This window comes from Engystomops pustulosus, chromosome 7 (assembly GCF_040894005.1).
Source record: "Engystomops pustulosus chromosome 7, aEngPut4.maternal, whole genome shotgun sequence".
Lineage (NCBI taxonomy): Eukaryota > Metazoa > Chordata > Amphibia > Anura > Leptodactylidae > Engystomops > Engystomops pustulosus.
In genome coordinates this window covers 49,353,471-49,371,776 of record NC_092417.1, presented here as the reverse complement: position 1 = coordinate 49,371,776, position 18,306 = coordinate 49,353,471, and the positions used below count along the sequence as shown (strand labels likewise).

The 18,306-nt window shown below is 46.4% G+C and overlaps 1 protein-coding gene across 5 annotated transcripts in view; it reads left to right on the top strand.

Annotated features, from left to right (window-relative positions):
* The window catches only part of KCNH5 (potassium voltage-gated channel subfamily H member 5), a 259,762-nt gene that overhangs the window by 66,760 nt on the left and 174,696 nt on the right, over positions 1-18,306 (top strand). The gene's annotated exons all lie outside the window — the stretch shown is intronic.

The following is an 18,306-nucleotide window of genomic DNA, read 5'->3' as shown; positions in this document are numbered from 1 at the left end:
CAGGGCTGGGACGGCACATCGGGAAAAGTAGTGGCGGCTGGGGACCGAATACCGAGGGGCGGCCGCCGCCATGAGGTTGCGAAAGGCCTCGGTCTCTACTAGCCTATAGGGCAGCATCTCCAGGCTAAGCAATCTGGAGATGTGCACATTAAGGGCTTGGGCGTGCGGGTGGGTTGCACTGTATTTGCGTTTCCGTTCCAGCGTCTGGGGTATGGAGAGCTGAACGCTGGTGGATGCTGTGGAGGATCGTGGAGGCGACGATGGGGTTTTTGTGGCAGGGTCCTGTGCAGGGGGCTGACTATCAGCTGGCACAGGGGAAGGAGCAGTGGTGTGCACGGCCGGAGGTGAACGGGCTTGTTGCCACTGAGTGGGGTGTTTAGCATTCATATGCCTGCGCATACTGGTGGTAGTTAAGCTAGTAGTGGTGGAACCCCTGCTGAGCCTGGTTTGGCAAATGTTGCACACCACAGTCCGTCGGTCATCCGGTGTTTCCTTAAAGAACCTCCACACTTCTGAAGATCTAGCCCTCGCCGCAAGAGCCCTCACCACGGGAGCTTCACTAGTTGACACATTTGGCGCTGATGCACCAGCTCTGGCCCTGCCTCTCCGTCTGGCCCCACCACTGCCTCTTCCAACCTGTTCTGGTCGAGGACTCTCCTCCGTCTCAGAAGCACTGTGTTCACCCGGCCTCTCAACCCAGCTTGGGTCTGTCACCTCATCATCCTCCGATCCCTCAGTCTGCTCCCCCCTCGGACTTCCTGCCCTGACAACAACTTCCCCATTGTCTGACAACCGTGTCTCCTCATCGTCGGACACCTCTTTACACACTTCCACTACGTCAAGAAGGTCATCATCATCACCCACAGACTGTGACTGGTGGAAAACCTGGGCATTGGAAAATTGCTCAGCAGCAACCGGACAAGTGGTTTGTGACTGTGGGAATGGTCCAGAAAACAGTTCCTCAGAGTATGCCGGTTCAAATGCCAAATTTTCCTGGGAGGGGGCAGACTGGGGGGGAGGAGGCTGAGGTGCAGGAGCTGGAGGAGTGCCGATTTTGGTGACATGGGTGGACTGCGTGGAAGACTGACTGGTGGACAAATTGCTCGAAGCATTGTCAGCAATCCACGACATCACCTGTTCGCACTGTTCTGGCCTCAACAGTGCTCTACCACGAGTCCCAGTAACTTCAGACATGAACCTAGGGAGTGTAGCTCTGCGGCGTTGCCCTGCTCCCTCATAAGCAGGTGGTGTCTCACCCCGCCCAGGACCACGGCCTCTGACCCCTGCAGTAGTTGGACGCCCACGTCCCCGCCCTCGTCCTCTACCCCTAGCCCTCGGGTTAAACATTTTTAAAATGAGAGTTATAACTTTAATTTTTTTTTAACTTTTTTTTGTGTTTTTTTTTTTTTTGTGTTTTTGAGTTTTTAAAACCAAACAATGCTATCCTATTGCTATGGCTATTTTCTAGCCAAGTATCAAAGCACACTACTATGCCAGATGAGATGACACTGAGTTATTAAACAAAATAAACGTAAAATAAAAAAGGACAAATGGCAGACTGTGCCTAATTGAAATCCAACCCCTACTAAATTTTCCCACTTCGGTCTTTGCTATGGATATGTGCGTCACTAAGCGCAAAACACAGCGGTCGCAATTCTCACTACAAATTGCTCAGAATTGGCTAGTACATGCACTGCAGCAAGTACAGCCACCAGCAGATCAACCAGAAATCAAATATATAGAACGCTACTGTAGGCGTAAGTAAGCTGTTTGGATTCTCCTATGGCTATTTTCTAGCCAAGTATCAAAGCACACTACTATGCCAGATGAGATGACACTGAGTTAGTGCCTAATTGAAATCCAACCCCTACTAAATTTTCCCACTTCGGTCTTTGCTATGGATATGTGCGTCACTAAGCGCAAAACACAGCGGTCGCAAGTCTCACTACAAATTGCTCAGAATTGGCTAGTACATGCACTGCAGCAAGTACAGCCACCAGCAGATCAACCAGAAATCAAATATATAGAACGCTACTGTAGGCGTAAGTAAGCTGTTTGGATTCTCCTATGGCTATTTTCTAGCCAAGTATCAAAGCACACTACTATGCCAGATGAGATGACACTGAGTTAGTGCCTAATTGAAATCCAACCCCTACTAAATTTTCCCACTTCGGTCTTTGCTATGGATATGTGCGTCACTAAGCGCAAAACACAGCGGTCGCAAGTCTCACTACAAATTGCTCAGAATTGGCTAGTACATGCACTGCAGCAAGTACAGCCACCAGCAGATCAACCAGAAATCAAATATATAGAACGCTACTGTAGGCGTAAGTAAGCTGTTTGGATTCTCCTATGGCTATTTTCTAGCCAAGTATCAAAGCACACTACTATGCCAGATGAGATGACACTGAGTTAGTGCCTAATTGAAATCCAACCCCTACTAAATTTTCCCACTTCGGTCTTTGCTATGGATATGTGCGTCACTAAGCGCAAAACACAGCGGTCGCAAGTCTCACTACAAATTGCTCAGAATTGGCTAGTACATGCACTGCAGCAAGTACAGCCACCAGCAGATCAACCAGAAATCAAATATATAGAACGCTACTGTAGGCGTAAGTAAGCTGTTTGGATTCTCCTATGGCTATTTTCTAGCCAAGTATCAAAGCACACTACTATGCCAGATGAGATGACACTGAGTTAGTGCCTAATTGAAATCCAACCCCTACTAAATTTTCCCACTTCGGTCTTTGCTATGGATATGTGCGTCACTAAGCGCAAAACACAGCGGTCGCAAGTCTCACTACAAATTGCTCAGAATTGGCTAGTACATGCACTGCAGCAAGTACAGCCACCAGCAGATCAACCAGAAATCAAATATATAGAACGCTACTGTAGGCGTAAGTAAGCTGTTTGGATTCTCCTATGGCTATTTTCTAGCCAAGTATCAAAGCACACTACTATGCCAGATGAGATGACACTGAGTTATTAAACAAAATAAACGTAAAATAAAAAGTAAATGGCAGACTGTGCCTAATTGAAATCAAACCCCTAATAAATTTTCCCACTTTGGTGTTTGAGGTGGATATGTGTGCCACTAAGAGCTAAACACAATGGTAGCAAGTCCCCCTGCTAATTCCTCACAAAATGGTACTAGATGCAAATAAAAAAAAAAAAAGTAGAACGTTATTGTAGCCCTAAGAAGGGCTGTTGGGTTCTTGGAGAATCACTCCTGCCTAACAGTAAGCTAATAGAACACCCTAACGCTTTCCCTGACCAGCAGCAGCTCTCTCCCTAGCGGCATCCAGACACAGAATGATCCGAGCAGCGCGGGCAGCGGCTAGTCTATCCCAGGGTCACCTGATCTGGCCAGCCAACCACTGCTATCGACGTGTAAGGGTACCACGTCATGCTGGGTGGAGTGCAGAGTCTCCTGGCTTGTGATTGGCTCTGTTTCTGGCCGCCAAAAAGCAAAACGGCGGGAGCTGCCATTTTCTCGAGCGGGCGAAGTATTCGTCCGAGCAACGAGCAGTTTCGAGTATGCTAATGCTCGACCAAGCATCAAGCTCGGACGAGCATGTTCGCTCATCTCTATTCTTGATGCATCAAGGCCGGAGGCTGCACAGACCTGCCTGGCATAGAAATAAACGCAGCCGGCTTAAAAGTCGCCGGTGGCAGCTCGGCCCGCTGGTGTGAAGGTAGCGAAGAGGGCAAAATAGTCACAAGTGCTAGCAATAAGTGCCTGCGTGGCGCAGAGGTCCTGATAAATATGCCCTGTGACTGCCGTAATCTTCTTATATTTATTATCCAAGCCTCCTTCCTTTTAACAAAATCTTTTGAATTATGCTAATGAGCCTAAAGGCCATGGCATGCTACAGAAGCCCTCGGTGTCCTGGCTTTACAGGCTGTTTTTACACTATGCAGCAGCACTTCTCAGTCTCACCCTGCTCCCTACAGTTCCTATCATCTCCGCATCAGTGTACATACAGTGTGATAATTTCTTCAAAGTGTAACAGCCTGCTTATCTGCAGCACGGAGGGGTTCTGGTGACATACCCATAGCTTCTCAGACTCATTAGCATGATTGTTAAAGTTGATTTTAGAAGGAAGGAGGCCATGGTTAGCAAATATAAGAAGATTACCACAGTGCTGGATTTTTATGGTAGATTTTCTATAAATTTTGACCAAATATGTCCTTTGGGTAATCTCACTCAATGATTGGCATTCATCTGATTCAAGTAGACACCACTATCTTTCATTCAGTAGAAACACCCACTGGATATTTCTCACTAAACCACAGTGAGAAAAAAATGTATACATTGAACTGGTGATGATTTATAACAGAATGAGTCCCATTATTATGACCACTCCTCAGCGCTGACATAAGGGAACTGAGAGATGAATAAACGCATGTGTAGTGTGTAAACTTTGTAGGTATAATGCATAAGGTAAGATGTCAGCAATTCGTTAGCCATTCGTTAGCATCAGCCATTGCTTTCATGAGATAATGGGTGGGATAGCAAGTCACCATGTAACGCCTAATTGTCTAAAGGAGCCAGGGTCCTCCAGATGTGTGTCCAAAGCGACAACAGTATGAATAAGTGACGACTGATGACTTCACCCATGACAATGAAGGTTTCAATATGCATAGCAGAACCAACACTGGACCTGCAATGTCTAGCTGACTGGCAAAAGGGTCGCCATTACCAATGAGTCATATTATGAACCCCACTGAATAGATGGATGTTTCATATGTGAAACCTTCCATAATTAACAACTGGTAAACATTGCTGAACATATAGCAGCAGTGGGTATCATCTGGGAAATGTTTTTCGTATTATGTCTGGGTCAATTGATACTTGGAAGCAACATCTGAAAGATGCCCTCAGGGGAGCAATGATACCAAGCAAAATGGCAGTGTGCAACAGCCACCTATGCCAGTGGCATTTAAAGGGTAAGATCCTCGACCGGTGCCAAAGGCATTACCGAAGGGGAAGAGCATTTCAGGTTCAGTATCTGAACCCAAACCCAAACCTTAACAGGTCCAGAATATAACTTTGATAAGTTTAGTTGGAAGTAACTATTCTGAGAGAAGATGTTTTGTACAAAAACAACAAACAGAACCATTCATTTGATAATCAAAGATTTTTTTTTTATTTTTTCAGCAAAAAGGTGAAAAGAAATACCCTCAATAAAAACATTTCACTGATCTACAGTGAAAATCCATCTCTAAAAAGCTTTAGTTTAATTCTATGTGTAAACCCGCCCATACCCATGTGACTGTTTCTGGGTGGCCGTCACCAAGCAGTCCACTATGAGGGAGCTTTAATGTCTGTACAATATAATGTACATTCTATTCATTTCCATGGAGATTAGTGGTACTTATTAAATATGTAAGAAAATCTATGGAAGTTGTTTTACTGCTATATTTAACATCTACTACCCATTAATTCAGATCTATGCAGTATGTGCTGATGGCACCATGTACTGTGTGTACTGTACTTTTATCTGAATGTCATCTATTCCTATTGTAGTGCATCTTGTTCTTTTTAAATTTTGAAATATTCATGCCTATAGGAAGCATTTATAGAACATTAAATGGAACCAGATTTTACCCCATGAAACTGCCAGCCCCCTTTGGTAGGGTATGAAATGTCCTTTCTAGAATTCCCTCTTTTATGTGAAACCTAGAATTCCCTCTTTTATGTGAAATCTCAGCCTATCTAATATATAAAGCTAAGTGTATGTGTGTATATGTTTATATTCACTATAGGGATCTGTACCGTCGCATTTACATTCACCACATTTGTACAGCCGCTCTTTGTGACTCAGGAAATGTCATATACTCCGTTTTGAGCCGTAATTTTCACCCCGCACTTTCAAAAATCCACTTATTACCCACCATATACAGGAGCCATTGTCTGCTGCTGCTGTGACAGTTAGAAGCTGAGCCGTTATTGGTTGCTATTTTGCCACAGGTCATTAATATGAGCTCTGAGCTTTGATTGGTTACTATAGACAATGAGTATAAGGTAACTTATGTGTGAGGTAAGATGGATAGGGATAGAGACAGAGAGACAGGCAGGGAGAGTGAGTGACAGAGAGACAGGCAGGGAGAGCCAGGCAGCAGGTAGGGAGAGTGAGAGATAGGCAGGGAGAGTGAGTGAGAGAGAGATAGGCAGGCAGGGAGAGTGAGTGAGAAACAGACAAGGAGAGTGACTGAGAGACAGGCAGAAAGAGTGAGTTGGAGACAGAGAGACAGACAAGGAGAGTGAATGAGAGACAGGCAGAGTGATTGAGAGAGAGATAAGCAGGGAGAGTGAGAGACAGTCAGGCAGGGAGAGTGAGAGAAGACACGTAGAGTGACGGAGAGACAGGCAGGTAGAGTGAGTAAGCAACATAGAGAGAGAGGGTAGAAAGTGAGCGACAGAGAGGAAGACAGGCAGAGTGCGTGAGTGAGTGAGTGATAGAGAGATAGGTAGATAGTGAGTGACTGAGAAACAAATTGGGAGAGATAGATACACAGATGACAGAGAGATAGGCAGAGAGAGTGAGTGAGAGACAGGCAGGGAGGGTGACTGAGAGACAGAGAGATAGGCAGGGAGAGTAAGTGAGAGACAGTCAGGGAGAGTGAGAGACAGGTAGGGAGAGTGAGTGAGAGACAGAGAGACAGACAGGTAGAGTGACTGAGAGACAAGCAGGGAGAATGAGTAAGCGACAGAGAGACAGGGTGGAACGTGAGTGAGCGACAGAGAGGAAGGCAGGCAGAGTGTGTGCATGAGTGACACAGACTTGCAGGGAGTGCGAGTGCGAGACAGAGAGACAGGTAAGGAGAGTGAGTAACAGAGTGAGTGAGGGACAGAGAAACATGGAGAGTGAGAGACAGACACGTAGAGTGATTAAGAGACAGGGTAGAAAGTGAGCGACAGAGAGGAAGGCAGGCAGAGTGCATGAGTGACAGAGACAGGCGGGGAGTGCGAGTATGAGACAGAGAGAAAGCCAAGGAGAGTGAGTGAGTGAGTGACAGAGAGATAGGTAGGGAGAGTGAGTAAGTGACAGAGAGAAAGTTAGGGAGAGTGAGTGAGAGACAGAGACATAGGTAGGGAGCCTGAGAGACAGAGACAGACAGGGGGAGTGACTGGGAGATAGGCAGGGGAAGTGAGTGAGTGACAGAGAAACAGGGAGAGTGAGAGACAGGCATAGTGAGTGACTGAGAAACAGATTGGGAGAGATAGACACACAGATGACAGAGAGATAGGCAGAGAGAATGAATGAGAGACAGGCAGGGAGGGTGACTGAGAGACAGAGAGATAGGCAGGGAGAGTAAGTGAGAGACAGTCAGGGAGAGTGAGAGACAGGTAGGGAGAGTGAGTAGAGACAGAGAGACAGGGTGGAAAATGAGTGAGCGACAGAGAGGAAGGCAGGCAGAGTGTGTGCGTGAGTGACACAGACATGCAGGGAGTGCGAGTGCGAGACAGAGAGGCAGGTAAGGAGAGTGAGTAACAGTGAGTGAGGGACAGAGAAACAGGGAGAGTGAGTGAGTGAGATACAGACTGGGAGAGATAGATACACAGATATAGCTAATTAACAAATAAAAAAATCACCTTCAAAGTCATATTTAACTGAGATGAGTTTAGATGCTGTAGAGGGGGAGAGGAGGACCCCCTCCATCTTTGGTTCTCTAGTACCTTCACACAAACTGGTGTTAAATTAAAGATAAGAATCTCATCTTTCTGATTGCATCAGTCTAGTCATTCTGCACGCTACAGAACCAGAGATACAGACAAATAACAAAAAGCTGGAATAGTTTTTTTTATCTACTGCTCACATTTCCAATTATGTCTTTTCTGTAGCTCACAAAACCACAATCCTAATATTTCCAATACAACACATACTTGATTGGGTATTAATATCAAATAAGCTAAACTTATGACCACCATGGATCATTTTCACAGATCTCTCTAGAGATTTATTTAAGGTCCAGTCTATAACTTTCAGTGAAATGTCTAGAGTTGTTCATGTTTCCATGCTCATAATTATCAATTGAACTATGGTCCATTTAAGTAACAAAAAAATGAGTATGAACGTTATTGGGGAACCAGGTTTTACAGACGGAAAAATAGATTTGTACATTTTCTCAAAAGGATATAAAACTTATCCTCAATCGTGTAAAATAAAATGGGAAAACTATAGTATTTTGGATTAACAAACCAGAAGCAGGGGGAAGTATCTACTGGGATCAAAACCTTTTTGGGGCTTCAATTTATTGTGCATTCCAATTTAGTTGCCTAGGTCATGGAGAACACATGAAAATAGTGTTTCCTTGGTATTTTAACCCTGGTTTACAATTAGGCGTAGTGAGGCAGGGACACCTTGGTCCAACACATTAACTATAATTTTCTAAAGAAAACTGGCACAGGTTTAATGTGAATCCAATTTTGGATTCTTGCATATGAGATACCAAAGATTATTCAGAGTCTTGAACCTCTTACACCAGGTATATATCAAGGATGTCAAATTCAAGTTCAGAGTGAGAATCTTGTAGCTGGAAAATAAGACAGGAAACTGCAGGAACCATACCGGTAAGTAGGCATAGTCGAGGACTACGTAGGATAGCTCTATACCAGACCATGTGACTATTGGTAGATGATCTTCAGATGATGTAGCACTGACGATCAGATGTGATCACTAGAAAGAAATGCGGGGTAATAGACATCAACCATATTGCATCCAGTTTGCATCCAACCCTGAGGTCATATGTGGCTGGAGGTGGTATGTGGGGTGGGGGCTGCTAAACATTTTATTTTGTTAGATTTTTTTTACATTTACTAGTGTTGAAAAATACTTTCTAAAACACGTAAAAGCCCTTGAAATATGTATATTCACTCATTTCATTATCATTAACTTACCTAACAAATGGGAAACTCAGCTCTTCCGGCTACTTCTGTATTTTCTAATATTTTGCTCATCTGTTGCCAATTAATCATAGATATTCCAGATTTTATTTATTTTGTTATGGAAGATCATTAGTAAGACAAGCTGTTTTACTGGCAAGAGATCTCCGTCTGTCATGTAACAGACAAGTTGTTGAGCCACAACATTGTAATAAACTGCAGAAATCACCACTTGGTTACTTACATGGATCGCTTTATAGCTATTTAATGGGAATAAATGGAGGAGCTGATATCTATCTATTTTTCCTAGAGTTTCTCTTCTTTGACCTAAAATACAAGCAAAAAAGTGTAACCTTTGCAGAACTAAGCCTGTGTAAGCTTGAATCCCAAGCAGATGTTAGTTATAAATCCTATGAAGTATTTTGTAACACGGGTCATTCAAGGCATTTGATCTCAGTTAGAGATGAGCGAACACTAAAATGCTCGGGTACTCGTTATTCGAGACGAACTTTTCCCGATGCTCGAGTGCTCGTCTCGAATAACGAACCCCATTGAAGTCAATGGGAGACTCGAGCATTTTTCAAGGGGACCAAGGCTCTGCACAGGGAAGCTTGGCCAAACACCTGGGAACCTCAGAAAAGGATGGAAACACCACGGAAATGGACAGGAAACAGCAGGGGCAGCATGCATGGATGCCTCTGAGGCTGCATAATCGCACCATTATGCCAAAATTATGGGCAACAGCATGGCCATGACAGAGTGACAGAATGAAGCTAGATAGCATCTAAAACATGCAATAATTGACCCTGACACTATAGGGGACGGCATGCAGAGGCAGCGGCAGCAGGCTAGAGAGTGTCATGGCGACATACCCTAAATGGACTCAGGCTTCAAACCAATGGGTGGCAGAGAGGAACCAAAGGAGGTGAGCAAGAAGCGCTCAAATAATATCAGTACATGATAAAAGTTTGCCAGTATATTTTGTGGATTACACAGCAGGGTGGCGACAAAGTTAACATGGAAGCCATGAAAACAACCCAAAATTCTGCCTGACACAGCTTGTTTGATAAGGGGACCATGTATGGAGGCAGTGAACTAGTAGTAGATTAAAGGTGCTGCAGTTAAAACTATGTTAGTTGGATCTTGGCATGGAGCTGGCGCTCCGCTGCCAGGCGAGCTTTCGCCAATCCAAGCCCCTGTCTCTAGGCTACTCCCCAAACAGCACTTCTAAGAACCTTTTGTATAAGATCAAGTGTAGTAGCATTCTTATAAGTTTAGGATATGCCGGGTGAGGGGAATGTAAACAGATGCGCAAGAAGCGCTGAAATAATATCGGTAAATGATAAAAGTTTGCAAGTATATTTTGTGGATTACACAGCAGGGTGGCGACAAAGTTAACAAGTTTGATGTGGAATGCCCTGTAATAGCTCTTGGGCGGTGTGCCTTTTATCGCCTAGGCTCAGCAGTTTGAGCACCGCCTGCTGTCGCTTAGCGACGGCACTGCTGCTGTGCCTAGAGCTACCGACTGATGGCGCCATGCCCACGGATGGTAATTCGGAGGAGGAGGAGGTGGAGGAGGGTTGGGAGGAGGTATAGTAGGCCTTTGAGACCTGGACCGAGGTAGGCCCCGCAATTCTCTGCGACGGCAGTATATGACCAGCCCCAGGGTCAGACTCGGTCCCAGCCTGCACCAAGTTAAGTGTAGTAGCGTTCTTACAAGTTTGGGATATGGCGGGTGAGGGGAATGTAAACAGATGCGCAAGAAGCGCATGATGCGCATGGAGCTGGCGCTCCGCTGCCAGGCGAGCTTTCGCCAATCCAAGCCCCTGTCTCTAGGCTACTCCCCAAACAGCACTTCTAAGAACCTTTTGTATAAGATCAAGTGTAGTAGCGTTCTTATAAGTTTAGGATATGCCGGGTGAGGGGAATGTAAACAGATGCGCAAGAAGCGCTGAAATAATATTGGTAAATGATAAAAGTTTGCCAGTATATTTTGTGGATAACACAGCAGGGTGGCGACAAAGTTAACAACTTTGATGTGGAATCCATGAAAACAACCCAAATTTCTGCCTGACACACCTCGTTTGATAAAGGGACGATGTATGGAGGCAGCTATATGGACGACTTTTGGAGGTAGCAATGGAGACAACGTGTGGAGGCTGCTATGGAGACAATTTAATTTGGATAGTGCCTGTATGTGGCAGTCCCAAAAATTTTTCAAACCAGAGGAGCAGGTAGGTGGCCCTCCAGTAAAATGGAATAGATTGAGTGCCTGTATGTGGCAGTCCAAAAAAATTTTCAAACCAGAGGAGCAGGTAGGTGGCCCTCCAGAAAAATTGAATAGATTGAGTGCCTGTATGTGGCACTCCCAAAAATTGTTTAAAACAGAGGACCGGGTAGGTGGCCCTCCAGAAAAATTGAATAGATTGAGTGCCTGTATGTGGCACTCCCAAAAATTGTTTAAAACAGAGGACCGGGTAGGTGGCCCTCCAGAAAAATTGAATAGATTGAGTGCCTGTATGTGGCACTCCCAAAAATTGTTTAAAACAGAGGACCGGGTAGGTGGCCCTCCAGAAAAATTAAATGCATAAAGTACTATAGCTAGAGCCAGTGGGCCCTGTCAAAAAATAGCCAGTTTCCTCTGCTTTACTGTACAAAGAGGAGGAGAAGGAGGAAAATGAGGAGGAGGAGGAGTGGATCAATTATTCAGGTTGAGCTTCCTTCACCTGGTGGAGATTGGAAATTATGAGAAATCCAGGCTTTATTCATCTTAATAAGCGTCAGCCTGTCAGCGCTGTCAGTCGACAGGCGTGTACACTTATCGGTGATGATGCCACCAGCTGCACTGAAAACCCGCTCGGACAAGACGCTAGCGGCAGGGCAGGCAAGAACCTCCAAGGCGTACAGCGCCAGTTCGTGCCACATGTCCAGCTTTGAAACCCAGTAGTTGTAGGGAGCTGTGTGATCATTTAGGACGATGGTATGGTCAGCTACGTACTCCCTCACCATCTTTCTGTAAAGATCAGCCCTACTCTGCCGAGACTGGGGACAGGTGACAGTGTCTTGCTGGGGTGACATAAAGCTGGCAAAAGCCTTGTAAAGCGTACCCTTGCCAGTGCTGGACAAGCTGCCTGCTCGCCTACTCTCCCTCGCTACTTGTCCCGCAGAACTACGCACTCTGCCGCTAGCGCTGTCAGAAGGGAAATACTGTTTCAGCTTGTGCACCAGGGCCTGCTGGTATTCATGCATTCTCACACTCCTTTCCTCTGCAGGGATGACAGTGGAAAGATTTTGCTTGTACCGTGGGTCCAGGAGAGTGAACACCCAGTAATCGGTGCTGGAATAAATTCTTTGAACGCGAGGGTCACGGGATAGGCAGCCTAGCATGAAATCTGCCATATGCGCCAGAGTACCAACGCGTAAGAATTCACTCCCCTCACTGGCCTGACTGTCCATTTCCTCCTCCTCCAACTCCTCCAACTCCTCTTCTTCTGCCCATACACGCTGAACAGTGAAGGACTCAACAATGGTCCCCTCTTGTGTCTCGCCAACATTCTCCTCCTCCTCATCCTCCTCCACCTCCACCTCCTCCGATATGCGCTGAGAAACAGACCTGAGGGTGCTTTGGCTATCAACAAGGGAATCTTCTTCCCCCGTCTCTTGTGACGAGCGCAAAGCTTCCGACTTCATGCTGATCAGAGAGTTTTTCAACAGGCCAAGCAGCGGGATGGTGAGGCTGATGATGGCGGCATCGCCACTGACCATCTGTGTTGACTCCTCAAAGTTACTCAGCACCTGACAGATATCAGACATCCACGTCCACTCCTCATTGTAGACTTGAGGAAGCTGACTGACCTGACTACCAGTTCTGGTGGAAGTTGACATCTGGCAGTCTACAATCGCTCGGCGCTGCTGGTAAACTCTGGATAACATGGTCAGTGTTGAATTCCACCTCGTGGGCACGTCGCACAACAGTCGGTGAGCGGGCAGTTGGAGGCGGCGCTGCGCTGCCCAGAGAGTGGCAGCATCTGTGCTGGACTTCCTGAAATGCGCACAGATGCGGCGCACCTTCGTGAGCAAATCAGACAGATTAGGGTATGTCTTGAGGAAACGCTGAACTATCAGATTTAACACATGGGCCAGGCATGGCACATGTGTCAGTCTGCCGAGTTGCAGAGCCGCCACCAGGTTACGGCCGTTGTCACACACAACCATGCCTGGCTTCAGGTTCAGCGGTGCCAGCCACAGATCAGTCTGCGCCGTGATGCCCTGTAATAGCTCTTGGGCGGTGTGCCTTTTATCGCCTAGGCTCAGCAGTTTGAGCACCGCCTGCTGTCGCTTAGCGACGGCACTGCTGCTGTGCCTAGAGCTACCGACTGATGGCGCCGTGCCCACGGATGGTAGTTCGGAGGAGGAGGTGGAGGAGGGGTGGGAGGAGGAGGAGGCATAGTAGGCCTGAAACACCTGGACCGAGGTAGGCCCCGCAATCCTCGGCGTCGGCAGTATATGACCAGCCGCAGGGTCAGACTCGCTCCCAGCCTCCACCAAGTTAACCCAATGTGCCGTCAGCGATATATAGTGGCCCTGCCCGGCAGCACTCGTCCATGTGTCCGTGGTCAGGTGGACCTTGTCAGAAACGGCGTTGGTCAGGGCACGGATGATGTTGTCTGACACGTGCTGGTGCAGGGCTGGGACGGCACATCGGGAAAAGTAGTGGCGGCTGGGGACCGAATACCGAGGGGCGGCCGCCGCCATGAGGTTGCGAAAGGCCTCGGTCTCTACTAGCCTATAGGGCAGCATCTCCAGGCTAAGCAATCTGGAGATGTGCACATTAAGGGCTTGGGCGTGCGGGTGGGTTGCACTATATTTGCGTTTCCGCTCCAGCGTCTGGGGTATGGAGAGCTGAACGCTGGTGGATGCTGTGGAGGATCGTGGAGGCGACGATGGGGTTTTTGTGGCAGGGTCCTGGGCAGGGGGCTGACTATCAGCTGACACAGGGGAAGGAGCAGTGGTGTGCACGGCCGGAGGTGAACGGGCTTGTTGCCACTGAGTGGGGTGTTTAGCATTCATATCCCTGCGCATACTGGTGGTAGTTAAGCTAGTAGTGGTGGAACCCCTGCTGAGCCTGGTTTGGCAAATGTTGCACACCACAGTCCGTCGGTCATCCGGTGTTTCCTTAAAGAACCTCCAGACTTCTGAAGATCTAGCCCTCGCCGCAAGAGCCCTCGCCACGGGAGCTTCACTAGTTGACACATTTGGCGCTGATGCACCAGCTCTGGCCCTGCCTCTCCGTCTGGCCCCACCACTGCCTCTTCCAACCTGTTCTGGTAGAGGACTCTCCTCCGTCTCAGAAGCACTGTGTTCACCCGGCCTCTCAACCCAGCTTGGGTCTGTCACCTCATCATCCTCCGATCCCTCAGTCTGCTCCCCCCTCGGACTTCCTGCCCTGACAACAACTTCCCCACTGTCTGACAACCGTGTCTCCTCATCGTCGAACACCTCTTTACACACTTCCACTACGTCAAGAAGGTCATCATCACCCACAGACTGTGACTGGTGGAAAACCTGGGCATCGGAAAATTGCTCAGCAGCAACCGGACAAGTGGTTTGTGACTGTGGGAAGGGTCCAGAAAACAGTTCCTCAGAGTATGCCGGTTCAAATGCCAAATTTTCCTGGGAGGGGGCAGACTGGGGGGGAGGAGGCTGAGGTGCAGGAGCTGGAGGAGTGGCGATTTCGGTGACATGGGTGGACTGCGTGGAAGACTGACTGGTGGACAAATTGCTCGAAGCATTGTCAGCAATCCACGACATCACCTGTTCGCACTGTTCTGGCCTCAACAGTGCTCTACCACGAGTCCCAGTAACTTCAGACATGAACCTAGGGAGTGTAGCTCTGCGGCGTTCCCCTGCTCCCTCATAAGCAGGTGGTGTCTCACCCCGCCCAGGACCACGGCCTCTGACCCCTGCAGTAGTTGGACGCCCACGTCCCCGCCCTCGTCCTCTACCCCTAGCCCTCGGGTTAAACATTTTTAAAATGAGAGTTATAACTTTAATTTTTTTTTTACTTTTTTTTGTGTTTTTTGTTTTTTTTTGTGTTTTTGAGTTTTTAAAACCAAACAATGCTATCCTATTGCTATGGCTATTTTCTAGCCAAGTATGAAAGCACACTACTATGCCAGATGAGATGACACTGAGTTATTAAACAAAATAAACGTAAAATAAAAAAAGAAAAATGGCAGACTGTGCCTAATTGAAATCCAACCCCTACTAAATTTTCCCACTTCGGTCTTTGCAATGGATATGTGCGTCACTAAGCGCAAAACACAGCGGTCGCAAGTCTGACTACAAATTGCTCACAATTGGCTAGTAGATGCACTGCAGCAAGTACAGCCACCAGCAGATCAACCAGAAATGAAATATATATAACGCTACTGTAGGCGTAAGTAAGCCGTTTGGATTCTCCTATGGCTATTTTCTAGCCAAGTATGAAAGCACACTACTATGCCAGATGAGATGACACTGAGTTATTAAACAAAATAAACGTAAAATAAAAAAGGAAAAATGGCAGACTGTGCCTAATTGAAATCCAACCCCTACTAAATTTTCCCACTTCGGTCTTTGCAATGGATATGTGCGTCACTAAGCGCAAAACACAGCGGTCGCAAGTCTGACTACAAATTGCTCACAATTGGCTAGTAGATGCACTGCAGCAAGTACAGCCACCAGCAGATCAACCAGAAATGAAATATATATAACGCTACTGTAGGCGTAAGTAAGCCGTTTGGATTCTCCTATGGCTATTTTCTAGCCAAGTATGAAAGCACACTACTATGCCAGATGAGATGACGCTGAGTTATTAAACAAAATAAACGTAAAATAAAAAAGGAAAAATGGCAGACTGTGCCTAATTGAAATCCAACCCCTACTAAATTTTCCCACTTCGGTCTTTGCAATGGATATGTGCGTCACTAAGCGCAAAACACAGCGGTCGCAAGTCTGACTACAAATTGCTCACAATTGGCTAGTAGATGCACTGCAGCAAGTACAGCCACCAGCAGATCAACCAGAAATGAAATATATATAACGCTACTGTAGGCGTAAGTAAGCCGTTTGGATTCTCCTATGGCTATTTTCTAGCCAAGTATGAAAGCACACTACTATGCCAGATGAGATGACACTGAGTTATTAAACAAAATAAACGTAAAATAAAAAAGGAAAAATGGCAGACTGTGCCTAATTGAAATCCAACCCCTAATAAATTTTCCCACTTTGGTGTTTGAGGTGGATATGTGTGCCACTAAGAGCTAAACACAACGGTAGCAAGTCCCCCTGCTAATTCCTCACAAAATGGTACTAGATGCAAATTAAAAAAAAAAAAAGTAGAACGTTATTGTAGCCCTAAGAAGGGCTGTTGGGTTCTTGGAGAATCACTCCTGCCTAACAGTAAGCTAATAGAACACCCTAACGCTTTCCCTGACCAGCAGCAGCTCTCTCCCTAGCGGCATCCAGACACAGAATGATCCGAGCAGCGCGGGCAGCGGCTAGTCTATCCCAGGGTCACCTGATCTGGCCAGCCAACCACTGCTATCGACGTGTAAGGGTACCACGTCATGCTGGGTGGAGTGCAGAGTCTCCTGGCTTGTGATTGGCTCTGTTTCTGGCCGCCAAAAAGCAAAACAGCGGGAGCTGCCATTTTCTCGAGCGGGCGAAGTATTCGTCCGAGCAACGAGCAGTTTCGAGTACGCTAATGCTCGAACGAGCATCAAGCTCGGACGAGCATGTTCGCTCATCTCTAATCTCAGTACATGGGTAGAAATTATTTTACATTACAATGTTAAATAATTAATGATCACTATATAGTCAATTGTGATCATACTTAAAATTCTACAGCAAATTTCTGGATATATTTCCAGTGATAACAGACATAGGATTGCACAAAATGGGATAAAGGAAATCTTTATAGGTAGGTCAGTGATGATAAACCTTTTAGAAACCCTGTGCCCAAACTACAGCTAAAACCTACTTATTTATCGTAAAATGCCAACATTGCAATTCAAGAAGTAACTTATTGCTTCCTGCTTTGTCATAGTTTTCAATCGTATTGGTGTCCAGTGGACACCAATAAAGTGCAAAGTAGAAAGAGAAATATTGGGGCACATTTACTTACCCGGTCCTGTCGCGATCCAGCGGCGTGTTCTCTCGGTCAAGGATTCAGGTCTTCCGGCGATTCACTAAGGTAGTGCACCCAATGTCCACCAGGTGTCGCTGCTCCGCTGAAGTCCGCCGGAGTTTACCATCCTATCCTGGGTGCAGGTAAGCGCGTGTCAAGCGACACAGGTTTTTTTTTAAAATACTGCATTTTTTCCGAATCCGTCGGGTGGCACAATCCGATCACATGCGCCAAAAACACGGGGCAATTTGGCGCAGTAATCTTCGGGAAACCCGACGAAAAAGAGCTATTCTGGCCCTTAGTAAATAACCCCCACTGACCCCCCAGGTTCCCCAGAAAAGGAAGAAATGTGGGGCCCAGAGAAGGAGCCCCAATGCAAATGCTCGTTCTGTTGTTCCAGGCAGCCAAGGATGTGTTGCTTTAAAATATCACTGAGCACACCACATCTTAGGCTTCATCATATTGAAGAAGGGTTGAGTCCTGTCTTATGAACTGTGCTGGGGTGGCATGAGTGTCCTTGGAGAGGGCTCTGAGCGCCACCTCTGGCACAGGTGCCATAGGTTCGCCATCACTGGGATATATCATCAATATTTGAGCCTGGAAAAAACTATTTGCAGGAAATCTGGAAAACTGCTTTCCAAATCCATCCTGATAAACCAGGGACACTTACTCATAGATCCAGGCACTGTGACTGTGGTAATCTACTTATATTTATTTCCTTCTAAAATCAACTTTTAAAAGTATTTGAATGATCCAGAAGGGCTTGGGGGAAGTGTCATACAAAGTCCCAACGTGCTGTAGTTTCACTGGCTGTTACACTATCTCCACCTCCTCTCCTGCTCCTTCAGCACTTCCAACTCCCCGTGCCTGATGTAATCTCACAGCAGTAGAGGAATTTTCAGTCCACAGTGGAAGGGGGGGCATGCTCCTTGCACAGTGTATTAGCCTGTGATGCTAAGACACAGAGGGGCTCTGGTAATACCCCCAGGATGCTTCATTAGCATATTTTTTTATGTTGATTTTAGAAGGAAAGAGGTCATGGATAATACATATAAGAAGATTACAGTGGCTGTCATTGGTTTATCATTCTTGACTTTGATGGCAGATTTCTTTTATTTTGATTTTTCCAGGGAAAGTTTTGCTGATAAATTAATTGTAAATGAAGAATTTTTAAAAGAAAATGAAGAACATAAAAATAATTTCATCTCTCACAGCCGCACTTGCATGAAGGTTGTAAAATGACAAT